The following is a 22,282-nucleotide window of genomic DNA, read 5'->3' on the forward strand; positions in this document are numbered from 1 at the left end:
TCTTGGAGGTCTTCCTCAACCTTGGACCCATAGAAATTAAGAGGATTCATCGTTGTGAAATCTCTCAAACGAGAGGCTATGGTACAAACATGTTAGTTTGCTAAGGGCACAACCTCCCGATTAGCTTCATGGCTTGAGCTTGAGTAGTGATGACTTCTTTTTGAGTGGTAATGGCTTGGTACATTTGGAGAAAGGAAGACCTTATGTCACCATCCATCAAAGGAGCAGGATTGACCAGAGCTTGGTCATCATTAGCAACTTCTTCAAGAGGAGGGACTTGATTGCCCCAGGGAGGAAATCCCGCAATGGCAATCTCTTCATAAAGTCTTTGAGCGTTTGCTCTTCGAGTATTCATTGCCCATAATCACAATAAAAGGATAAGAAGCTAAAGGCACATAGAGCAAAGACTCTAGAGGCATGATAGAATTTCCAAGAAAAGGAGAGTATCCTAAGCATCTCATAGTTTCCTATTCATAAGTGTGTCACACTTCACAATTATGAATAAGAATCTACATAGACGTGGTTGAGTAAGATATCTACTCTAAATATATTCAACCTAATGCTCTGAAACCAAGTTTTTCACATCTGAGGAGCACCCCCTAGACATAACCGACGTCTTCGTCCTCTATGAGGACTAAGACTAGCCTATTAGCTTACACCATTACATTCATAAGTAAAAATGCAGAAAATTTAGAACTTTTATATATCTATCTTAAGGTTTACATAGACCTATCGCATACATATAATATAGTCATATAGACTATACATAGACCCTTCGTATAAGAAGATTACATAGTTTTTACTTTTACTTTACATAGATATATAAGATACTTAACATAGTATTAAATGGACCTCTAAAACAAGAGTATATCAATTGGGCATATCCCATACATCAATGTAGTAAAGACACATAGAGGCTATACAATCTTTGGTACTCAAATGAAAAGTAAAAAAGTGTTATAACTAGAACAACATCAAAAGCTTGATAGTGACATTGTCCTCGGAATGTGAGGACCTACCCAAACTTGGATGAGTGAGAATTCCAAGTCTTACTTCAAAGTCATCTCATAAGACCTTCAATGACCGGAACCTAAAATGTTGGGGAAAAGGGAGAAAATGGGGTTAACACATCACTTGTACTAAGTATGAGACCATATGCACACACAACATAAAATCATTCTAAAAAGGGACATTTCATTGAAGTATGCACTTTACTTTGAAAAGGCTTATGCACATTCAAGGAAATTATACCAATCAATAAGACATATTCATTAAGTCAAGACTATGTTCATCATACTAAGTCTACCCAAGTCAATCATATATATGAACATACTAGAACTTATAATCAAGACAACTCTATCATGAAGTTATAACATCAACAAGCATGAATAAGAGTTTATTATGATATAACCAAAGCAAGACAATTACTGATGAACCCTCATTAAGTACACTAGTGCAATTACTAAGCAAAGCCCCATAACCTTAATCAATATAGTAAATCCAACAAGAACCATAACCAATGTTCCACTTCACATAACATCTTATTAGGAGTACATATCATCATACATTAGCAATAGACACCAAACATATATTCATAAGTGAAACCAATTATCATATAATATCATCAACATGCAAGATCCTCATATACATAGCATGTACAATTATAAGCATATAAATATATAAGAACATCCTCCTTAAACTTCCCTCAAGGCTAGCTAGTGCAATGTTTAGGTAGAGTCCCATACCCCTACCTAGACTAAGATAAACCCCTTAGCTCATCATAGTTAGAGTTCATTGTTTTTGTTCATATTACCATTTGGGAACAACTTGCCTTAACTGACATAGAACACATGAGCTAATGTGGAATCCGGTGTCATGGAAACCTACACCGAAGGAAGGAGGACTACTTGCCAAGGTAGTACCAAAACATTAACATAGCAACTACGTGGATCCACCAGCTAGTATTCCTATGGGGGCAACATAGTTCAAGAACTAGGAGATATAGTTAGGACCCTCTTTATGCTACATGCATTATAGTCTCCAATCTCATGAGTACATTAGTGATCCTACTTTCCCTATGTGGGAAGGGACACTCCTCATACTAGTTCAGTTGGTGCTAAGCTAGAGTCTCTTTTGAAATATTTTAATGCCTTTATCAATCATCATAGCTTAATGTAGGTCATAGGGTCTATCCCATATGTAATCATCATCAGCATCATATCTTAATAATAATTTCATGAGTATTTTCCTTTCGTTACAATCCATACGTGTGAGGTTAGCACATTTACATAATCATATCGTTATAAGGCACATTGGTAAGTTATCCCCATTCTTATAACATTTACATCTTAGTCAAAAACTCACAATCCATAGTTGAAGACATTTCAATTGAACATCATACCAACCACTATCAATCTAAATATAAGGTCTACTTCAATACAACATCATCACTTAATCACAAGTAACCATAAATGAAGTAAAGAATAGAGATCACAAGACTTACTCAATCTCCTTCACAATGCTAGCATCAAGGTCTTACCATCAACCTCCAACTTAACTCAACAATGGTACAATAGCATCACATAATAGTATATAACATAATAACAAGTCCTATTGAATCATTAGACCACAATCCATCAGTAGTTCATAGCCTAGAATTAGAGACTTAGGTCAAGTTCATAACCGACTTCACAACCTAGGTCAATAACTCCAGAACTAGCATGATTGGATTACAATATATCACAATATACTCTTAATTAGCATAATAACAACATAGTATGGCAATTCACATACTAACAAATCCAATTAAGGCAATACTATACAATTCAATTCAAGATCACAACCTAGGATTAAGGTGAAAAGGACATCTTCTACAATTGAGACCAATCCATCGAGAAGTAATCTAATTGAGTAATAATACATGTTAATATACTCATAATAACCAAAATAAATCATAAATAAAGATATTCAAAAGATCAATTTCGTATTGGATGAAAACCCACTTGAATTTCATGTTTTTGAAATCATCTTGAAGGAACCCTTTGGGGAAAGAAGTCCCAAAGGGGAAAGGATTCCTAAACCTTTTTTATTGATGATGTTTTATGGAGAAACTTGATACTTTGAATCCATAGAACCCTCTTTACCTTAACTTCTATGGTGTTCTTCTACTTGGGAGAGAGAAAGAAGAAAGAAGGAGGAGCAATTTGAGTTTGGGAAATAATAAGGGTTAGGTTAGTTTAATTAGGTTAGAGTATTTATATAGGTCATTAAACAACTTAATTATACCTCCTTAAACCCCTAAATAATTAAATAAAGACCTAATTAATTCATTTAGTAAACATAAAAACGTGCAGCAAAAGACAGTCTACACAGACGAGACCACGATGGACGGCACGTTTGTCAAACAACGGCCATGGGACCAACCATCCTGTTGGTCCGTCGTTTTGGTCAGAGACTGTCCAAAACAGGACCTTCTCAAATTTTGATAAGTTTTCATCGACGGTGTCCATCGACGCCCCGTTTATTGGCCCACAATCTGTCGATTGCACTCGTTTGTGCACACTGCCTTTTGGCAGTTTTTTGCCAAATTGCAAGGGTCCTCCTCAAGAGACTTTGGTTATTACTTGGGGAGTCGTACCCAGACGTTTCGACTAAAAAATAACTCTAATACGTTTTAGGAACCTATTCACCAAATCTCATCATTTTCCGACTCTTAACACTTAGTCAAATAGGCTAAGGCACACCATCACCTTATTGAACTAGTTTCCGGATGTCATGGACGTTCCTTGATATTTTGATTCTAAAACTTCATAAATGAACTATATTCATTATTTTGACCTTCAAAGAGTTACACAAACTTTAGAAACTCATGTTAGGCTCTAGTACTCGTCTTAGACTTTCGAAGTATTACATTGTCATTGACCTTCTAGCATGTTTTGTTAATCCTGATGAGCTATAGATGGTTGTTCTTTCCTGAAACACTAGAAGAAATATTATTTTTAATAGGCTGATAATTGATTGGTACAGTAGTTACCTGAGTGTCAATTACTTGTATTGTTTTGGTTTTGGTTTTGTTTGCTACTTACATCCCCTTTCTACTTCTATATTTATAATCTCTCCTCTTGACATTGCATGTATAAACCTTATGTCCTTGGTGTCTACAGTTATCATTATCTTTACTTGTTGGAACCTATGGAAAAATAAATGTGCATGTAAATATGGAGGAAACAAATCAAATATGACTAGAGTGATATACTTGGTGCTTAACGACATTAACAACCTCCTAATCATCAACTTTCCTATATAAAATTGCCATCCTAGTGGCCTAAGTTGATACAGTTTGTAGGAAATAGCTTCGATGATATTCAAATTACAAAGGTAATTTGGTTTAAGCCACCTACAAATGTGGTAAAAATAAACTCTTATGGTAGTGCATTACGCAACCCAGGAAAGATAAGGGCTTCTGGTTTTGTAAGCGATGCACAAGGTCATTTAATCTATGCTTATGCTACTGCACTAGGCCATGGTATCAACAACCAAGCAATGATTGAAGCTGCTCAATTCGGTCTATCTTGATGTTTAAACAATGGTTTTAACAAGGTGATTTTTGGAAGTAGACTCTGAGTTAGTGGTTCACAAGATAAGACAAGAAGTTGCTCTACCTGGGAATTTGCAGCATGTTGTAGCAAACATTAAGAGAACTTGTGGTCTCTCAATATTACTTTCCTTGTTCACCAACTACCAAAAGAAACTAGAGAATACAACATGCTGGACAAGAGTGAAATGCCAAATTTTATTAGAGGAAGAAAGATGAAGATTAGAGAACTACCTTGATCTGATAACTATCGATACGGTTCATACGAAGGTGCCTTTTGTGTTTTAAACTTACTTTTTATGGGGAGAGTCTCCTTCATCTATCGCTTGCCTACATTATTTGTATTGAGGGGAATCCTCTCTTATAGGTGCACAATTGAACTAAGTTTCTTTTCTATTGGAGATGAGTAAGCTTTCCCTAGTAGGATAGCTCACATATGAACCACCATAGGATAAGAGATAAGGTCTGTGTCCCCTTTTTATATTTCCCTTATTATTGTTTTATTAATGATAAGTCCTGGGGGTATTGCTCAGCCCCTGACACACCGCAAAGGTTATTGAAAAAAATTTAAGTCATAAACCCTAATCCTTTTGTCCTAACCCTAAACCTAAACCTCCAAACCTTAAACCTTAAACCTTAGGTCCGAAACTGTAAACCCTAAGCCTTTGAGACTAACCCTAAGCCTTAGTGACAAAATCCTTATCCGTAATCAGATTGAGTGCGCTAACCCCTACTATGCAATTGTTGAAAAATGAAAAAAAGGAACTAGACTGTTCGTCTAGACAAAATCCTACCCCTGTTGATCCTAACAATTTCATAAGTCATAAGGTTTTGAATTATGAAGAGAATAGAACTAAGATGTATCTAACAGCTCCCAAAATCCTACTGCTCATATTCCCACGATCTCACTGAACTCACTAAAAACTTCAATAAACATATTCCCAACAACCCTCAAAAGAAAAGTAATCACAAATGGAAAATAATACCAAAGTATATAAACTCCATGGTCACGGTACGAACACCAAAAATTTCTTGCCTCCTGAACCAAGTCCTTTCATAGTGATCCAAGCTTTTGCGACAAGATTATGAGCTAACCAAGCTAAGAATGAAATCCCTATTGATTATCGACCCCTACATTCACGACAAGACAACACATGCCAACAATGATTTTTAAAAGAAAGGATTTTTTGGTGGTATTAGATTCAACAAGCAAATACTCTTTTGTTGGATTGGGAAGTTCACAAACACTATGCCGAAAATTAAATATATCAGTAAGATTATAATCCTTTAGACTCAGCTTGGTGGTGATGTCAAAATAGCAAACTTTAATGCGAAGCATATTTATATTGAGTTGGACAATCAAGAATCATATATATTTGTGGAACAAAAAAATATGTCCACTGAGGGTCAATTTATGAGACTCCATGTTTGGACCCCCACCTTCACTCTTGAGGGAGAGACCCCTACTGTGCCTGCCGATATGGGTTACTCTACAAGATTACCTTGGCATTTTTATGACAAAGAGATTTTGGCTTCCCTCTTATCTCATATTGGTAAAACATTATATTAGATCTTGTATCTATCTAAAAACTAGAGGCAGTGTGGCAAAGTTAGGATGCAAATAGACAATACGAAAGAAAGACCTCCTAATGTATGTGTTGGGTTTCATGCAGAAGACTTTACTCTGGAAGATGGCAAGCAATCCAATATTAGGTACTACAAAGAGTATTGTTCTTATTGCAAACACCAAGGTCACATATCCCATGTTTGTATCATAAAGAGAAGAGATGAGGAATAAAAGAATAGAAAAGAATCTGAAGCTACAAATAAAATCAAGGGCAAGAAGACTGTAGGTACCAACAATCAGGTAATTCCCCAAAATTTTTCCTCAGCAAGTTAATGTTAAGATGACTTCTAATGTTTCAGGTGCTGAGGATACCCAAAACCAAATGCAGCAAACACAACCTGAGATGGACAAACAACAAATGAATGAGTGGAAAACTAAAAAAAATGAAAATAACAAGGGTTAGCAAGGCCATGTACAGTAAAATAAATCTACAACCCAATGAACATCCTAAATTTGCATGAAAATAATTTTGAAAATCAGCAAGTGGATATGTATGGTATTAATTTAACTCTCCTTGAAAATTTAAGATGAGGATTAGAGAACCACCTTGATCCGACAGCTTTCCATACGGTTCATGTGAAGGTGCCCTTTTGTTTTTTTTTTCTTCATATTTTTAAGGGGAAAGTCTCCTTTATCTATCGCTTTCCTAGAGTACTTGTACTAAGAGGAGTCCTCTCTTATAGGTGCACAACTGATATAGGTTTCTTTTCTAGTATCGAAGATGAGTAGGCCGTCCTTAGTAGGATATCTTACTTATGAATCACCATAGTATCAGAGATAAGGTTTATGTCCCCTCCTTGTATTTCCCTTAATTTGTTTTATTAATGATATGGTCCGGGGGTGTTGCTCAACCCCTGACACACTGCAAGGGTTATTTTTAAAAAAAGCTTAATTCATAAAGACAAAACCTTTTGGCCTAACCCTAAACCCAATTCTCCAAACCTTAAACCTTGGGGGCCTAAACCGTAAACCCTAAACCTTTGGGCCTAACCGTCACACCCCAACCCTAAGTATGGATAACACTACCATATAAACACATTCTTTACAAGCGGCATATGATGAGAAAGTAAACTATGATACATACAGATTTACTGATGAGAAGCTACATATACAACACATGTTGACTTGTTGAACCAGTATATGTGACAAGTGAAACTGTGAATACATATTATAACTTTACAATGTCTACAGAGACTCTACATGAATCTATGAAGTTACCACTATGAAAATACGCATAGTAATGACTCGGCAAAGCCCTAAATAAAACTGGAGCTCACCAACAAATGTTGAGTATAATGTGCTTCTATTGGGGATATCTACTAGTTGAGTACTTGTACCAGTAGCATGAAATGCAGCGTCCCCAATAATGGACGTAAATACGAAAGAATGTACTGAATATGTAAGGCATAATACAATCATATGTAAAATGAGAGCTCAAGTGAAACAAAATACCAATAGATAAGCATTAGAGACCACCTTTGCCTATACTTGTGGAATTATGTATGTTACATTCTTTTCTTTACTTTTTTGTGCATTATTATATGAATAAGACATATGGTAGAAATGAAAAGTTTATGACCGGTAGAAGAGGATGGCCCATGCTAGGCATTTTAACCCCTGTGACGCTGTCCTCATAATTCCACAAATTGGGATCGGCCCATACTAGGCTTTCGCCCCTGAGCATCCACCCTTCTATATCAATTGGAATCGACCCATTCTAGGTATTTTCCCCTGGGCTGCCACCCATAATTATACAAATATTTTACGAATATGGACTTATGATAATGACAATGATGTAGGAAGCAAATGCGACACCAACGTAATATTTAAGAGAATCTATGACTCAGTAAGCATTTTGACATCTCAAATTGAAGCACATATCAAGTGAAGACATTTTGAACTCTATATGATATCCAAATACTCACTAACTAATATCAAAGACAAGGTATACATGAATGTGGAACCAAGGAAGAATGTGGACAGATACAACTTAATGATGGATACATATTCCAAGTAAGTATATGTAAATGTACAATAGAGAAAGTAGAATCTTATGAGGTTACATAATAGTCTAACACAATGTTGAGTAATAAAAATAAGGGAACATATGAACATGTGACAAGATGACATATATGATTGACTAGACAATTGAAGCAAGTAGGATTGATATGGGCAGATTGTATATCCCACGTATAAACATATGAACCATGTACAATCTAGGACCATTTGATTTATATAAGGGAAATATGTGCCAAGGGTACTTGACGATGAAACAAGTTTAAACCTTGCATTCTAATGCTTGGTAGAGTAAGCATGTACATTTAGTAATAAACTCATATTAGAGTACTCACTTTAACGCTCTAGGTAGTACGAACTACAATTATGGATCACTCACTACTAAGGGCACTTAGAAAGCTTACAAGTGTTGGATTTATGCCAAATAAATAGGAATTCAAATAGCCTTACATATGCTGATATACAATTGAAAAAGTATGACTTAGCTCCTTCTCTTTAGATTACTTATCTACAATAAAATAAGTTATAAGACTAGAATTAGTAGCTAATCAATCAATTTGAGCTACTTGATCGCGCCAAAATAGCAGTAGACATGAAATTTATCTAGCCAATGTTCTCTTCCCTTTCCCTTAGATCGCGTCTATTATAACCTTCGTATCAGGTCCTCCCCAAAACTCCCTGCAGTACTTAAGTCCTGTAAAGTCTCCTTAAGTTCTCCACACCTCCAGTCACATCCCTTATAATGACATACATAAAAAAATCTTTAAACATTATTTAATGTAACAAAATCAATATGAATCACGGTTTCTAATCACCAGCACTTAAAGAGCTAACATTACTTTTAATACACTTAAACAATTCCTAACTTAATTTAAAGAGGACTCCCCTCCATGGCTGTCCCAACATGCACTAATCACCAGAACATCCTCCCCAATATTATACCATGTAAAAGTAGGAATTTCCAACTCCCTAACACATACCAAGTGTCCTAATTAACACAAGCACAAGAGGGAGAAATTGCAGTATCTTACCTTGTTTGACAAAACTACCATGACTTGGATACTTCAAGGTAAAGGTTGTCCCCTTTAACTTGTATTAAATTATACCTTCCAATAGCTTGAACACTAATATTGAAGAACCCTAATGTTATTTAATGGCTGTTGTATGAAGCTAAGAAATAGAAGAGAGAAAGCTCTAGAAATCAGTTTTTTTTTTCAAAGTAAAAGTTGTTGGTAATATATGATATCAAACCCTTTTAAATGGACGTGCTTTGGCAGACTTTCTCACTCATTTTGGGCCATAATTTGTCAGTTAGGTGACCCACCTACTTGGACTTTTCACTTGGGCCTTTTGGACTCAAGAACATTGGGCCTTTTGCCACATTTCTTGTACTTCATTTGCAGCCAACATGTGTCTTTAGTTTAGGCCACACATCTAAGTAGGTGATGCACCTATTTTTCCATTTAAATTATTTCTTGTTGGCTTGGGAAGATTTGGGCTAGATTAATATAAGTACATGTAGTGTACTTGGCAGAATAACATTGTCAAAAGAGTCTTAGTAGGTGATGCGCCTACTTGGTCATTTGGGCTGGTCAATAAGTCAAAGTAGGTGATGTACCTACTTTGTCCTTTGGTTAGTCAATAAGTCAAAGTAGCCGATGCACCCACTTGTCACCTACTAGCTTAGTGAAGTCAAGAAAGCACCTCAATATTTTTTTCCATTTCTAAACCTTAACAACTTTAGCATAACTTAGAACTTATATGCACTATGTCACTTTATACTTTAGACTCAAATACAATCTTATGATCTCAAGGTTAAATGCTTCCATCGCGTCAACTTAATCGGGTCACATCAAAATCCATGGACAATTCACTTTAAACCTATTCTTTTGCTACTAGTTGCATAGGAAACCGAACCCATAATTATACCACAAGGCAGTTTATAAGTGTTATATAAATATAACTAGTACATTTAGAATTTAGGGGGTTACATCCTCCCCCTCTTATGATCATTCGTCCTCGAATGATAGGTGCACCTGATAGTTTGGTTAATCTTGGAATTTCATATAGAGATTTGCGAGAGTCCCTATTGTTAATAGGACCATCCAAAATAAATAGACTAACCACAAAAATGTATAGACAAGTCTAGCATGATGTCTCAATAGATATGGTTCATGAAATAATAATATGATAAGTCAATTCATTGAAGACACACAAGTAGGACTCTTATAAATAAGGACTGTAATGTACCTAAACACAAGACATGCAAATGACATATCAAATGAACAAATTATAGTAGGTGTCATGATCATAATGAGGAGGGTTACTTAGGATCTCTAGCATCTTCTATTCCCAAGTATCTTATGTTATATTCTATTCCTTCCCCAATAATTATTACTACTCATTTTGAGCTTAGCTTCCGGGGCCTTAAACATCAAGAATAACTATAGTATCTCCCAATTTTTTGTATATGAATGGACACATAAAATCATAGAACTGACCTATTGGGGTAGTACTTTTCCTTCTATGTAGCTTTTCACAGGTGAGTATTATAAGAACACATAGCTGTTTATATAGAATCTAAATTTTATGCCGCACCTTTGAATAGGCATTATGCTAATCTATATATCTATGTTTGATTACATTTACATATATGCCCAACCTTTTCTTGTCAAAATATTCACTACATAATGATACATGGAGATGTTTTCCCAAATTGTTCAAAACTCAAACAAATAAGCACAGACGTGCACAATATACAGATGAATAATTCACATTGGGCATGACACATTTGCAGACTAGCCCAAAAGGGAGCTCACAAGGTATACGAGAATTAAACTATAGAAATACATGGTTTACATGTGCATATGAGCTACGGGTAGCATGTGAGAGAATCAACTATTGGGAATGTAGGATTGAACTAGATGATCACATGATGTGTGAGTACATAAGCTAAGACAAGCAGTAAATATGACATGTAGACATATACAAAAATGAACTACAGAACACAAATAACATTGAGCAAGTATTGCATTGATAAGTGGACTAACATGTCAATGAGCATAGATATGAAATATGAGCAAGTGAGCACATAACACACGGCCAAAAAAGCTATAAGGCCTGAAATGTTTAAGCAAGTAGGCTTACAACTATGCAAAATATATTGAAATGGTCATACAATCAATTAGCATGCATTACCTACATAATATGGAAAAGTGACAAGTGGGAAGTAACCAGTGCAATAAATTACATGTAAGGAAAAGGTCTTCTGAAAACAAATAACAATAAACAAGGGTGCTCCGAAACGGATAACATTTACATGTAACCATTCCATGACATTAGGTAACTTGTGAGAAGGTAAACCACAAAGGGAAAATAACATACAAATAGTAAGTTATAGAACATGAAGCATGTATAATTATATAACAAATCATGTTTGGAGACTACGAGATATCCTATATAACCACTATACCATAATAAACAAACACAATATCTTATTAGTTAAGTCACTTGTGGGATAGTTCTGCTCATATTCCTTACTCACCTCAAAACACATACAATTGATTCCCCATCTACTCTCTCCAATCTCCTAGGAATTCTTATAGGTGTTCGACTATTGGGACTTGGCTTTCGTCTAGGTCAATATAAATACTACAATCAAGATAGAAAAAGAAAATCCTCTTAAAAATAGTTCATCTGTTAGAGTAGGAGGTCGAGGTCAACTTTGCCTTCATAGCTAGCTTGTGTTATATCACACTCAATGCCTAGTGCTCTTTGCAGGTTGAAATAGAAAATAAATAATGTAGATTGAACGCACCATGAAACATGAACTCTAATAACATGTAAATGCTAGGTATCCATAATGTTATGTCATGATTCATAACATGTAAATGCTAGGTATCCATAATGTTAAGACATGTTCATATTCATATACAAGAATAACATCATCATAAAGTCATATCAACCTTTCATGTTCTAAAGTTCATATCATCAAAACATACAAGACCCTTACTCACAATCCCAACCCAAGCCTACAAGTGCAATGCTCATTGGTGAAGCCCCATAATCCCACATAACAAAGTAAACTAAAGAAGAAACCATAACCAATGCCTTTACTTCTTATAACATAACATCAGGAGTAGTCATTATATAGAAAATTTGACCAATATAATGTTCATCAAATGAAACCAACCTCATATAAGAGCAAAATCTTATAGAACCAACATTATACATTTCATTCATAACATAAATGCAATAAAACTCCTCCTAGGACTCCCTTCAAAGCCAACTTGTGCAATGTATAGGTAAAGTCCCACACCCTTACGTACACTAAGTAGATCCCTTTGAGTCACCCTAGTTATTTTCTATCTTTATTACTTCATTCATTCTTTTTAATTTGAGGAACGTTGGTTTTAACCGACAATATACCATGTGATCTAAACATGGAATCTGGTGTCATGAAACCCTACACCGAAAGAAGGTGCTCTACTTGCCAAGGTAGAACCATAACACGAACATAACATTCTAGGTGGATCCACTAGCTAGTCTTCTTATGGGGGCACATAGTCAAGGAACTAGGAGATTTACTAGAAACCCTTTTATGCACATTTTCATTGTAGTCTCCATCTCATGAGAACAATAGTGAACCTACCTTCCCTGTTGGGAATGGACACCTCACACATCTACTTCATTCGTTGCTAAGCTAAAGTCCCTTTTTGAAGTGTCTTTAAGCTTTTCTTAATCATAAATTATTACTATAGGTTATAGGAGACTAACCCCTTGCATAATCATTTCAATAAATCATTAGTCTTGGATAAGAACATCCTTTCATCACTAAACCATCATCATGTGAGAAATACATCATACCATAATCACACCAATAAGAAGCACAAGAGAATTCCATTCAACCCTCCATAACCTTACTTCATGATGATTTAACATTCAACATAATCATGGCCTAATCACATATGTATAAATTTATCATTTACTCTTCAATTTGTAACGACCTGATGGTATACCCTAGAAGAAATGGTATTCTAAAATCACCACACAGCATATTCGACCTCTCAGGGGTCTCATACAATCCCTAAGACATCATTCATTGCATAAACATATAGGAAAAGTAGTGCAAAATTAAAATTTTATACAACATCATCTTAAAATCTCTTTTATAGAAAACATAAGAAATTCTAAGTCTCGGTTTCGCCATCTTAGACACATGAATATCTTTGGTCACAGACCATACAACTTCAATATATAAAATATTTAAGTCTTTAATGTCTTTGAAACAAAAAGTTAAGCATAGTTATGTCCTTGAACCAAGTGAGTACATACCAACACTTGCTTGAAGGGATACTAATGTCCAACTTCATTTCAATGACTCCTCTCAAATTCAATCTACACCTTTAGAGATAAAACAAATATATGACATTCGTACATTAAAAAGCACAATGTATGATGTACTGCAATAAAATCATGCTAAAAGGACATTTATGTAAAACATGTTCTTTTATGCTCTCTTCAGGAAAACTTCATAACATAAGTATAAGAACAACATTTAACACCAAATTCACATATAATACATCTCCCGAGTAACCCACATATTATAATTACATCACCTCAAACCCTACAAGCATATAACACTCCTACCAAATGTTATCCTAAGACTTACATAAGTAAGACAAGAAGTGACCGCCCATGCAACCTATTCAAGTACACCTAAAATAATCCTTAAGACTACCTAAGATAATATTATTACCTTTTCAACATTTGACTCACCACCTAATGTTACTCCAAGACTCACTTGAGTAAGACATGAAAAGACCGCCCATACACCCTCTTAAAGCCTACATAAGCAACCCCAAAAGCTACCCTAGATAGGACCCTTTTATTCAACTTACATTAAATTAAGTCATAATAATTTATTAAGTCAATTTAAGCAATTTTACCAATTAAGGACTTCACATAATGGTCTTGGAAAAGACCTTGGGAACCTACACCTTAGCACCTTCAAAGCCTACTTGTTCCATGTATAGATACATCCCATTCAACTACCTAAACATTTTAGAAATAATCCAATACTATAATGTACCCCACATGATGAGAATAGGCAATAACCGACATAGAACATACTAGCTAGGCATGGAATCCGGAGTAAACCATACTCTGATGGAGGGTGTTCTACTTTAGAAGGGTATAATTAGGATTCATTCCATGTAGGCAAATAGTTAAGGAATATCAAGGTCTTATTTACACCTAGTCTCCTTCTCAAGTAGAGCTACATTGCACTGTAGTCTCCTTCTCAACTAGAGCTACTATGTAAGACCCCGTAAATGACTTAGGTAAAGATAGATCCTAACATGGTTTTTATGATGGTTTAAGATCATAAAATATTCATAATGTGTGTTTGAGGGAGTGTCTAAGAGAATTGGTGCATTGGAAGTCAAACGTCAAGCGACGACCAAGACGTTCGATGACTAAGTCACTTATGTGCCTCATATGTGGTTTTATGTGTTTATATGTGATGCATGAGCTTATGTGGTCCTTAAATGAGTTATTATGGTGTATATAGGCATTGTTTCAAGTTTCATGATGTTTGGAGGTCAAACATTCAAGAACGTCGATGACGTTCGAAAGGTTTGCCTTGAAACGACCTTGTGTGTCTATGTATGCTTCGTCGAGTTTTATGTGTTCGTTTTGGATGAAACTCATGTGGTAGATCCAAAATCGTATACCAACATATTTGGGGTGGAAACTCCTGGGTATGACTCCAAGTAGGACCTACAAGGAGCCCTAAAGGAGGACCCCAACTTAGAACTCAACACTGCCAGGCAGTGGCAATCGATTAACCCAAACAACGACCAGTAGACCAAGTGACGGACCGTCGATGGGTCTCATTGATGGGGCCAAGTTTCGTGGAGTTGAGGAGTCTCTGAAGCAACCCACAATACCCCAACAAAGGGGCGTGGGTGAGACCATGGTCCGTTCGTATGGGCGTCGATAATGCTGGAAAATGTGGTAGTTTTCTGTTAAGAGTTGGGAGTTTTGGGAAATTCACCCCAAGTCTTATAAAATGTGGGGACGGTCGTTTTAGATTGTAGTGGTACTTTAAGAGTATATAAGTCATTAAACTCTCATTTAAACCCTAGCATCTAAATCAAAACCCTTCCCTCCTAAAGTTTCTCCAAAAACCTCCATGTGAGTTCAAAGTAAAGATGGAGCTTGAAGATGGGTATTCAATGGAGTTTCTTCTCCAATTAGCTTTACGTTCTTTTAATAAGGTATGGTAGTTATTCATCTAAGGCTTTCTATCACCTTAGAGCCAATTTATAAGATGATTCAAAAGATTTCAAAAAGATGAAAAAGTCCAATTCCTAGTCTAAGTCTTGGGTTCTTGCATAAACGGTTTCCAAACTTTTATATATGATGAAATTGATGTATAATTTATGTTTTCCAACGAAATTCTCCATGAAACCTTGAAATTCACATATAGCTCAATTTGACTAAAATATGGGTTATGTGATCATGCTTCGAGATCGATGAATTCATATGTAGATTGTTATGGGCTTTTGATTCATGTATAGATTATGTTTAATTGGTTTTAGTCTGTTTCAATTTGATCAATTGAATATTGTAAATTCTTAGATTAATTGAATATTAAGCTTATTGAATTGATATTGACTTAATGCTTATAAATTCTAGTGTAGATTTCTATGGGCTTTCTAATGATATAAGAATTGTATTCAATTTATATCTAATTTGTTTTAGATTGATAAATCTATATTGAATTGACTTATATTTCATTTAGTATTATAGTTAATGTATTGAATTGATGTTCATTTTCATGGGTAAGTGCCTTATGGTATCCAATTGGATGATTTGGCTTTGGATTGAAGTGGTAAGATAGAGTGGGGGTGTGCTGCCCTAATTCATTTTATTTCATGTTAATTATAATTCATTTATGTTGTGATTGGTATGGTCCACTTATGGTGGCGGTGCTATGTTAATTGATGTGGCCTTGTCGGCGTTACTTTATGCGATATGATGATAATGGCCTTGTCGGCACTACTTGAAGTATTATAATATTTTATATATTTTTTTTATGTGAAGTATGGGTATATATATCTATTTGTTAAGCAATGTGATGGTATGTGTTCTTTCTGTGTATGTTACGAAATCCTGTAAACTATGACTTTGACCTTATGTGTATAGTCTTAGGGTTGAGTTTTGGTTATTTCTACTTGACTATATGAGTCTATATTGGTTCATTGATGATGTTATGATAATATATAGGATGAATTGAACATGTTAGGGTTGTTTCTATGTGATTGTAAAATAACATTCATTATGAGTTAAAAGTGAAGTATGTGGTGTCTTGTCTTGGTTGACTTGTGTCCCTTACTTGATGCTTTTATGAATATGAATATGTGATGTTTTGACTTAGGATGAAACATTCTCTTAGTTTTGATTGTATTAATGATACGTGTGACCTTGAATGGTGTTAAGAGGGTCCTTTATGTGAGACCTTGAACCTAGTGGTAAGGTTATGTATGTTGAAGTCAAAAAAGCCGCAATGGTATCCTTCAAGTAAAGGAATGATGGGCTTAAGGTTGATTGTCTTGAACGGCATCATATCAAACCTTAGGAAAGTCATCATGAGATTCTTTTCGCCATTGTGAGGTAGCTCTAGTGGACTTTTCTTTGGTAGGGTAAATGTGATTGGGTTATCAACTTGTTATAACCCTCTTATAAGAACCTTTTTTGTGAATTATTCTATTAGAACGAAGGCTAGCACCGAGTGAGTACGGTAAGGGGATTAGTTCTAGTAAATTATGAGAATAGATTACAAATCATGCCCTTCATATTCCTTAACGTGTGCCTACATGGGATGTGTCCTAGTTCTACCCTTGGAAAGTAGAACACCCTCATCGGAGTAGGTTAGAACTCCGGATTCCATGATTTGCTACCATATCCTATGTCGGTTATTGCCTATTGTCATCATATTAGACACTTACTAGCATTAGAGAAGTTCTATGAAGTATAGGTGGTGGTGGAACGCTATTTAGGCATTGCACAATACACTTTGAAGGTGTTAGTGAGAGTCCCTAGGTCTTGTCTGAGACCATTCCTTGAATGTCTTTTATTTGGTGAATGAGTCTTAAATAACCTAACGAATTAATTAATTAGGTTAAGAAAGTATGTTAAATGAAGTAGTACTTATTTAGTGTAGTTAAGGGTTGTTTAGTTAAGGTATGAAGGGGTCGTAGGAATAATCACTTCTTATCATACCTAGATAAGTCTTAAGAATGACTCAAGTTAGGGATGTTGGTTGATTATGTGGACATGATATAAGTCTTAGGTAGTCTTAAGGATTACATATGTATTCTTTAAGAAGTCAATCACGGACGTTATCTTCTTGATTTACTCAAGTAAGTCTTTTGATAGCCTTTGGAAGGAGAATGTCATATCACCTATATGTTAATATGTTAAGTGAGAGTTATTCCATTTTAGGTAGTCTATATGATCTCTTAAGTGTGTGTGTAAGGAATTGTATGGGCGGTTTCTTGACAACTCACTCAAGTGAACCTTAGAGTCACCTTTGTAGGAAAATCTCATGTTCTTATGTTAATGTCTCTTATGAGTGTATGTGACTCACTCACTATAAGTATTCTTGAGGGGCGTTTAGGCATATCTAGATAGGGTGTATGGGCGGTCTCTCTTTGTGTTACTTAAGTGAATCTTAGGATAGCTTGGAGTGAGAAGATTACATGCTAAAGGGTGTTTCAAGTGAAGTGAATGAACTTCACTGTAAGGTTTCTTAAAATGTGAATTTTTTCTTAAATGATTTCTTATGTGTTTTCTAAGTTGTTAAATGTTATTCTTATGATTAAAGTATGACATTTTAATCGAAATTCATGAAAAAGATGTTATTTACTAAATGTCCCTTTTTCATGGTTTTTGCATGGCTTCCATACTTAGTACATCAAATAGGCTGACCCTTTCTATTCACCATTGACTAAAGTGTCGGGAATTGGAAATCTTGATGTGCCATGGAGGATGGATAGGTTTCAAAGGCTTGAAGATGAAGTATTGGTGATCTTTATTGATTCTAGGACAATATCCACATGTCCCTTATGTCATAGACTTTATTTTATTGTCTTGTATAGGATTTGTCCCAAGTGTGTTATACTCTAAAGTTTAGATAGTTCAAGTAAATGTTGTAAAGATTTAATGTTTTAAATGGAAGTCTTCCTCTTGTGTAATGTTTATGAAAGAATTCTTCGCGTGTGAAGAAAGTTTTAAATTCTTACCTATTGTAGAATATTTATTATGCAATGAATGATAAGAGACGCTTAGATGAGACTTCTTGAAGTCTCATTTGCCGTGTGACGACACAAGGATTCTATAAATTCTAGGGTGTACTTGCGGGTCGGGACAAAGTTGGTATCAGAGCCAAGTTTAGGGAGTGTCTTAGTTGTCTTATGAACCACATCTAGTAGAGTCTCTTTTAAAGTGTGAAGCACGCCACATTATAAATAGGTGGCTATTGGGTTCTAGGAAAAGTTTCACTTCTTCATTCATCTAATCGTGCCTAGATCTTAGATCTTTGTATATGGTGTCTTCTTCTTATTTCCTTTATCTGTTCGTCCCTTGAGGGTGACTTTATGAAGTTTGGGTTGAGGGAGAGAAAAAATGAGATGTGACTTGTAAGATGAGGTGTGATAGAAGGTGGTTTTGACCTTAGATTGGTTTGGTTACCTTTTTAAGGGTAGTTAAGTTGGGAAAAATTGGTAAGGTATAGTGTGAGAATGAGAAGGAGTGGTTGTTAAGATATTTTTAAGTAGCTTAAGACCCCAACCATAGGAAGGGAGGTGATGAGATTTGAAAGAGTAAAGGTGAGTTCTCCTAGTATGGGGGATGTAGTGGATAGATGATGAGATCTTTGAGACTCATTAGTCTCTATTATGTAGACCTTGGTAATAAAGTATTAGTATGGTTTAAGGTGCCTTGAGGGAGTTCCTTGTAGTGAATGTTATGTTGACCTAAGAATGGGTTTCTCCTAAGTGGGGGAGTGTGGTGTAGGTATGGTTGTTGGGAGTGAAGTACCCTTAACCTTTCGTTATGTGTTTATTCAAGCCTAAAACAAAGAGTTCTTGGTAACTTGAGTTTTGTAGGAGTCTTTTGTGGAAGATGAGTTCCAAATATTCTCCTTATGATATACATGTTTGGTTGATGTTTTGTTGAAATTGAATTTCATTAACTTCTTGCATTGTGTATTTATGAAACCATGATTATGTTGTAAAATGTGTTTATGTGATGTTACCTTGCGTATTATCTTGTTTCTATCATGAATTTCCTAAAAGTTGCATTTTTGCAAAAATTACACTATTCACTATAATGTATACTACCAGTTCACTGAAATATTTTTCAAAATATGATTAATTAATTCTTTGGTCTAATATTATTGTAATGTGGTTAGAACTGATGTATATAAGCATGATATTGAATATAAAATGAGTTTTTGCTATTTGGAATGAAGCATGTGAGTTTTATAGCATAATGAGTTGTAGAATTGTCTTCTAGTTTCATGTTATGTTTTGATTCTCTTAATTATGTGAAATTGATGTTTTCCTCTTGATTATGTGTTACATGGTATGGTCATGAGTTTCTAAATTGGGCCTCTACATTTGGAAGTGTTCGCAGAGTGGTAAGTGTCATTCGAGGACGAATGTTGTCCATGTGGGGGGGGGGGGAACGTAAGACCCCGAAAATGACTTATGTAAAGCTAGAGCCTAACATGGTTGTTATGATGGTATAAGGTTCTAAAATTTTTTATAATGTGGGTTTGAAACTTAGGTGCATTGGAAGTCAAACAGCGAGGGACGACCAAGACGTTCGACAACTAAGTCACCAATGTGCCTCATATATGATTTTATGTGTTTATGTCTGATTCATGAGCTTATATGTTCCTTAAATGAGTTATTATGGTGTAGAAAGTCAGTGTGTCTAGTTTCATGAAGTTTGGAGGTCAAACATTCAGGAACGTGCATGATATTCGAAAGGTTTTCCTTGAAACGACCTTGTGTGTCTATGTATCTTTCATCGACTTTTACGTGTTTGTTTTGGATGAAACTCATGTGGTATGTCCTAAACTCGTATACAAACATATTTGTGATGGGAACGCCCGGGTATTACTCAAAATAGGACCCTCAAGGGGCCCTAAAGATGGACCCCAACTTGGAACTCAACAATGCCAGGAAGTGGCAATCGACTGACACAAACGACGGCTAGTCGACCAGGCGATGGCCCGTCGATGGGTATCATCGATGGGAACAAGTTTCCTGCAGGTTGAGGAGTCTCTGTAGCAACCCACAAGACCTCAACAACGGGGCGTGGGTGAGACCACAGTCCGTTGGGCGTCGATGGTGCTAGAAAATCTGGCAGTTTTTCTGTTAAGACTTGGGTTTTTTGGGAAATTCACCCCAAGTCTTATAAAATGTGGGGACGGTTGTTTTAGGTGTTGAGGGGTACTTTAAGAGTATATAAGTGATTAAAATCTCATTTAAACCCTAGCATCTAAATCAAAACCCCTTCCCTCCTAAAGTTCCTCCAAAAACCTCCATGTGAGTTCAAAGTGATGATGGAGCTTTAAGATGGGTGTTCAATGAAGTTTCTTATCCAAATAGCTTTGGGTTCTTCTTCTAAGGTATGGGAGTTCTTCATATAAGGATTTCTATCACCTTAGAGCCAATTTCAAAGATGATTTTCAAAAGATTTCAAAAATAGGAAAAAGTCCAATTTCTACTCTAAGTCTTAGGTTCTTCCTTAAATGGTTTCCAAACGTTTATATATAATGAAATTTATGTATAATTGATGTTTTCCAATGAAATTCTCCATGAACCCTTGACATTCACAAATATATCATTTCACTAAAATATGAGTTATGTGATCATTCTTTGAGATCAATGAATTCATGTGTAGGTTATTGTGAGCTTTTGATTCATGTATAGATTATGTTTAATTGGTTTATAGGATGTTTCAATTTTATCCATTGAATATTGTACATTCTTATATCTATTGAATATTAATCTTATTGAATTGGTACTAACTTAATGCTTGTAGATTCTAGTGTAGATTTCTATGGGCTTTCTAATAATGTATGAATCGTATTCAATTTATAGCTAATTGGTTTTAGATTGATAAATCTATATTTAATTGATATAGATTTCATTGAGTATTATTGTTTATTAATTGAATTGATGTTCATGGCCAGGGGAAGTGACTTATGGTATCGAATTGGATGATTTATCTTTGGAATCGAAGTTGTAAGATGGATGGGGGTATGCTGTACTAATTCCTTTTATTTCATGTTAATTGTACTTCAATTATGTTGTAATTGGTATCGTCCACTTATGGTTGCGGTGCTATGTGAATTGATGTGGCCTTGTCGGCATTACTTTACGCAATATGATGATAATGGCCTTGTTGGCACTACTTTAAGAATTATGATGTTTTGTATAGTTGTTTTATGTGAAGTATGGATTTATCTATCTATTTTTGAAGTAATGTGAAGGCATGTGTTCTTTCTATTTATGTTAGGAAATCATGTAAACTATGACTTTGACCTTATGTGTATAGTCTTAGGGTTGAATTTTGGTTATTTCTACTTGACTATATGAGTCTATATTGGTTACATTGATGATGTTATGATAGTACATAGGATGACTTGAAGATATTAGGGTTTTTTCTATATGCTTCTAGAATAACATGCATTATGAGTTAAATGTGAAGTATGTGGTGTTTTGTCTTGGTTGACTTGTGTCCCTAACTTGCTGCTTGTATGAATATGAATAAGCGATGTTTTGACTTAGGATGCTAAAGTCTCCTAGTTTTGATTGTATGAATGATGTGTGTGACCTTGAAAGATGTTAAGAAGGTCCTTCATGTGAAACCTTGAAACTAGTGGTAAGGTTATGTATGTTTAAGTCGAAAGCCGCAATGGTATCCTTCAAGTAAAGGAATGATGGACTTAAGGTTGATTAGAT

Source organism: Solanum pennellii, chromosome 1, assembly GCF_001406875.1.
Source record: "Solanum pennellii chromosome 1, SPENNV200".
NCBI classification, from domain to species: Eukaryota; Viridiplantae; Streptophyta; class Magnoliopsida; order Solanales; family Solanaceae; genus Solanum; species Solanum pennellii.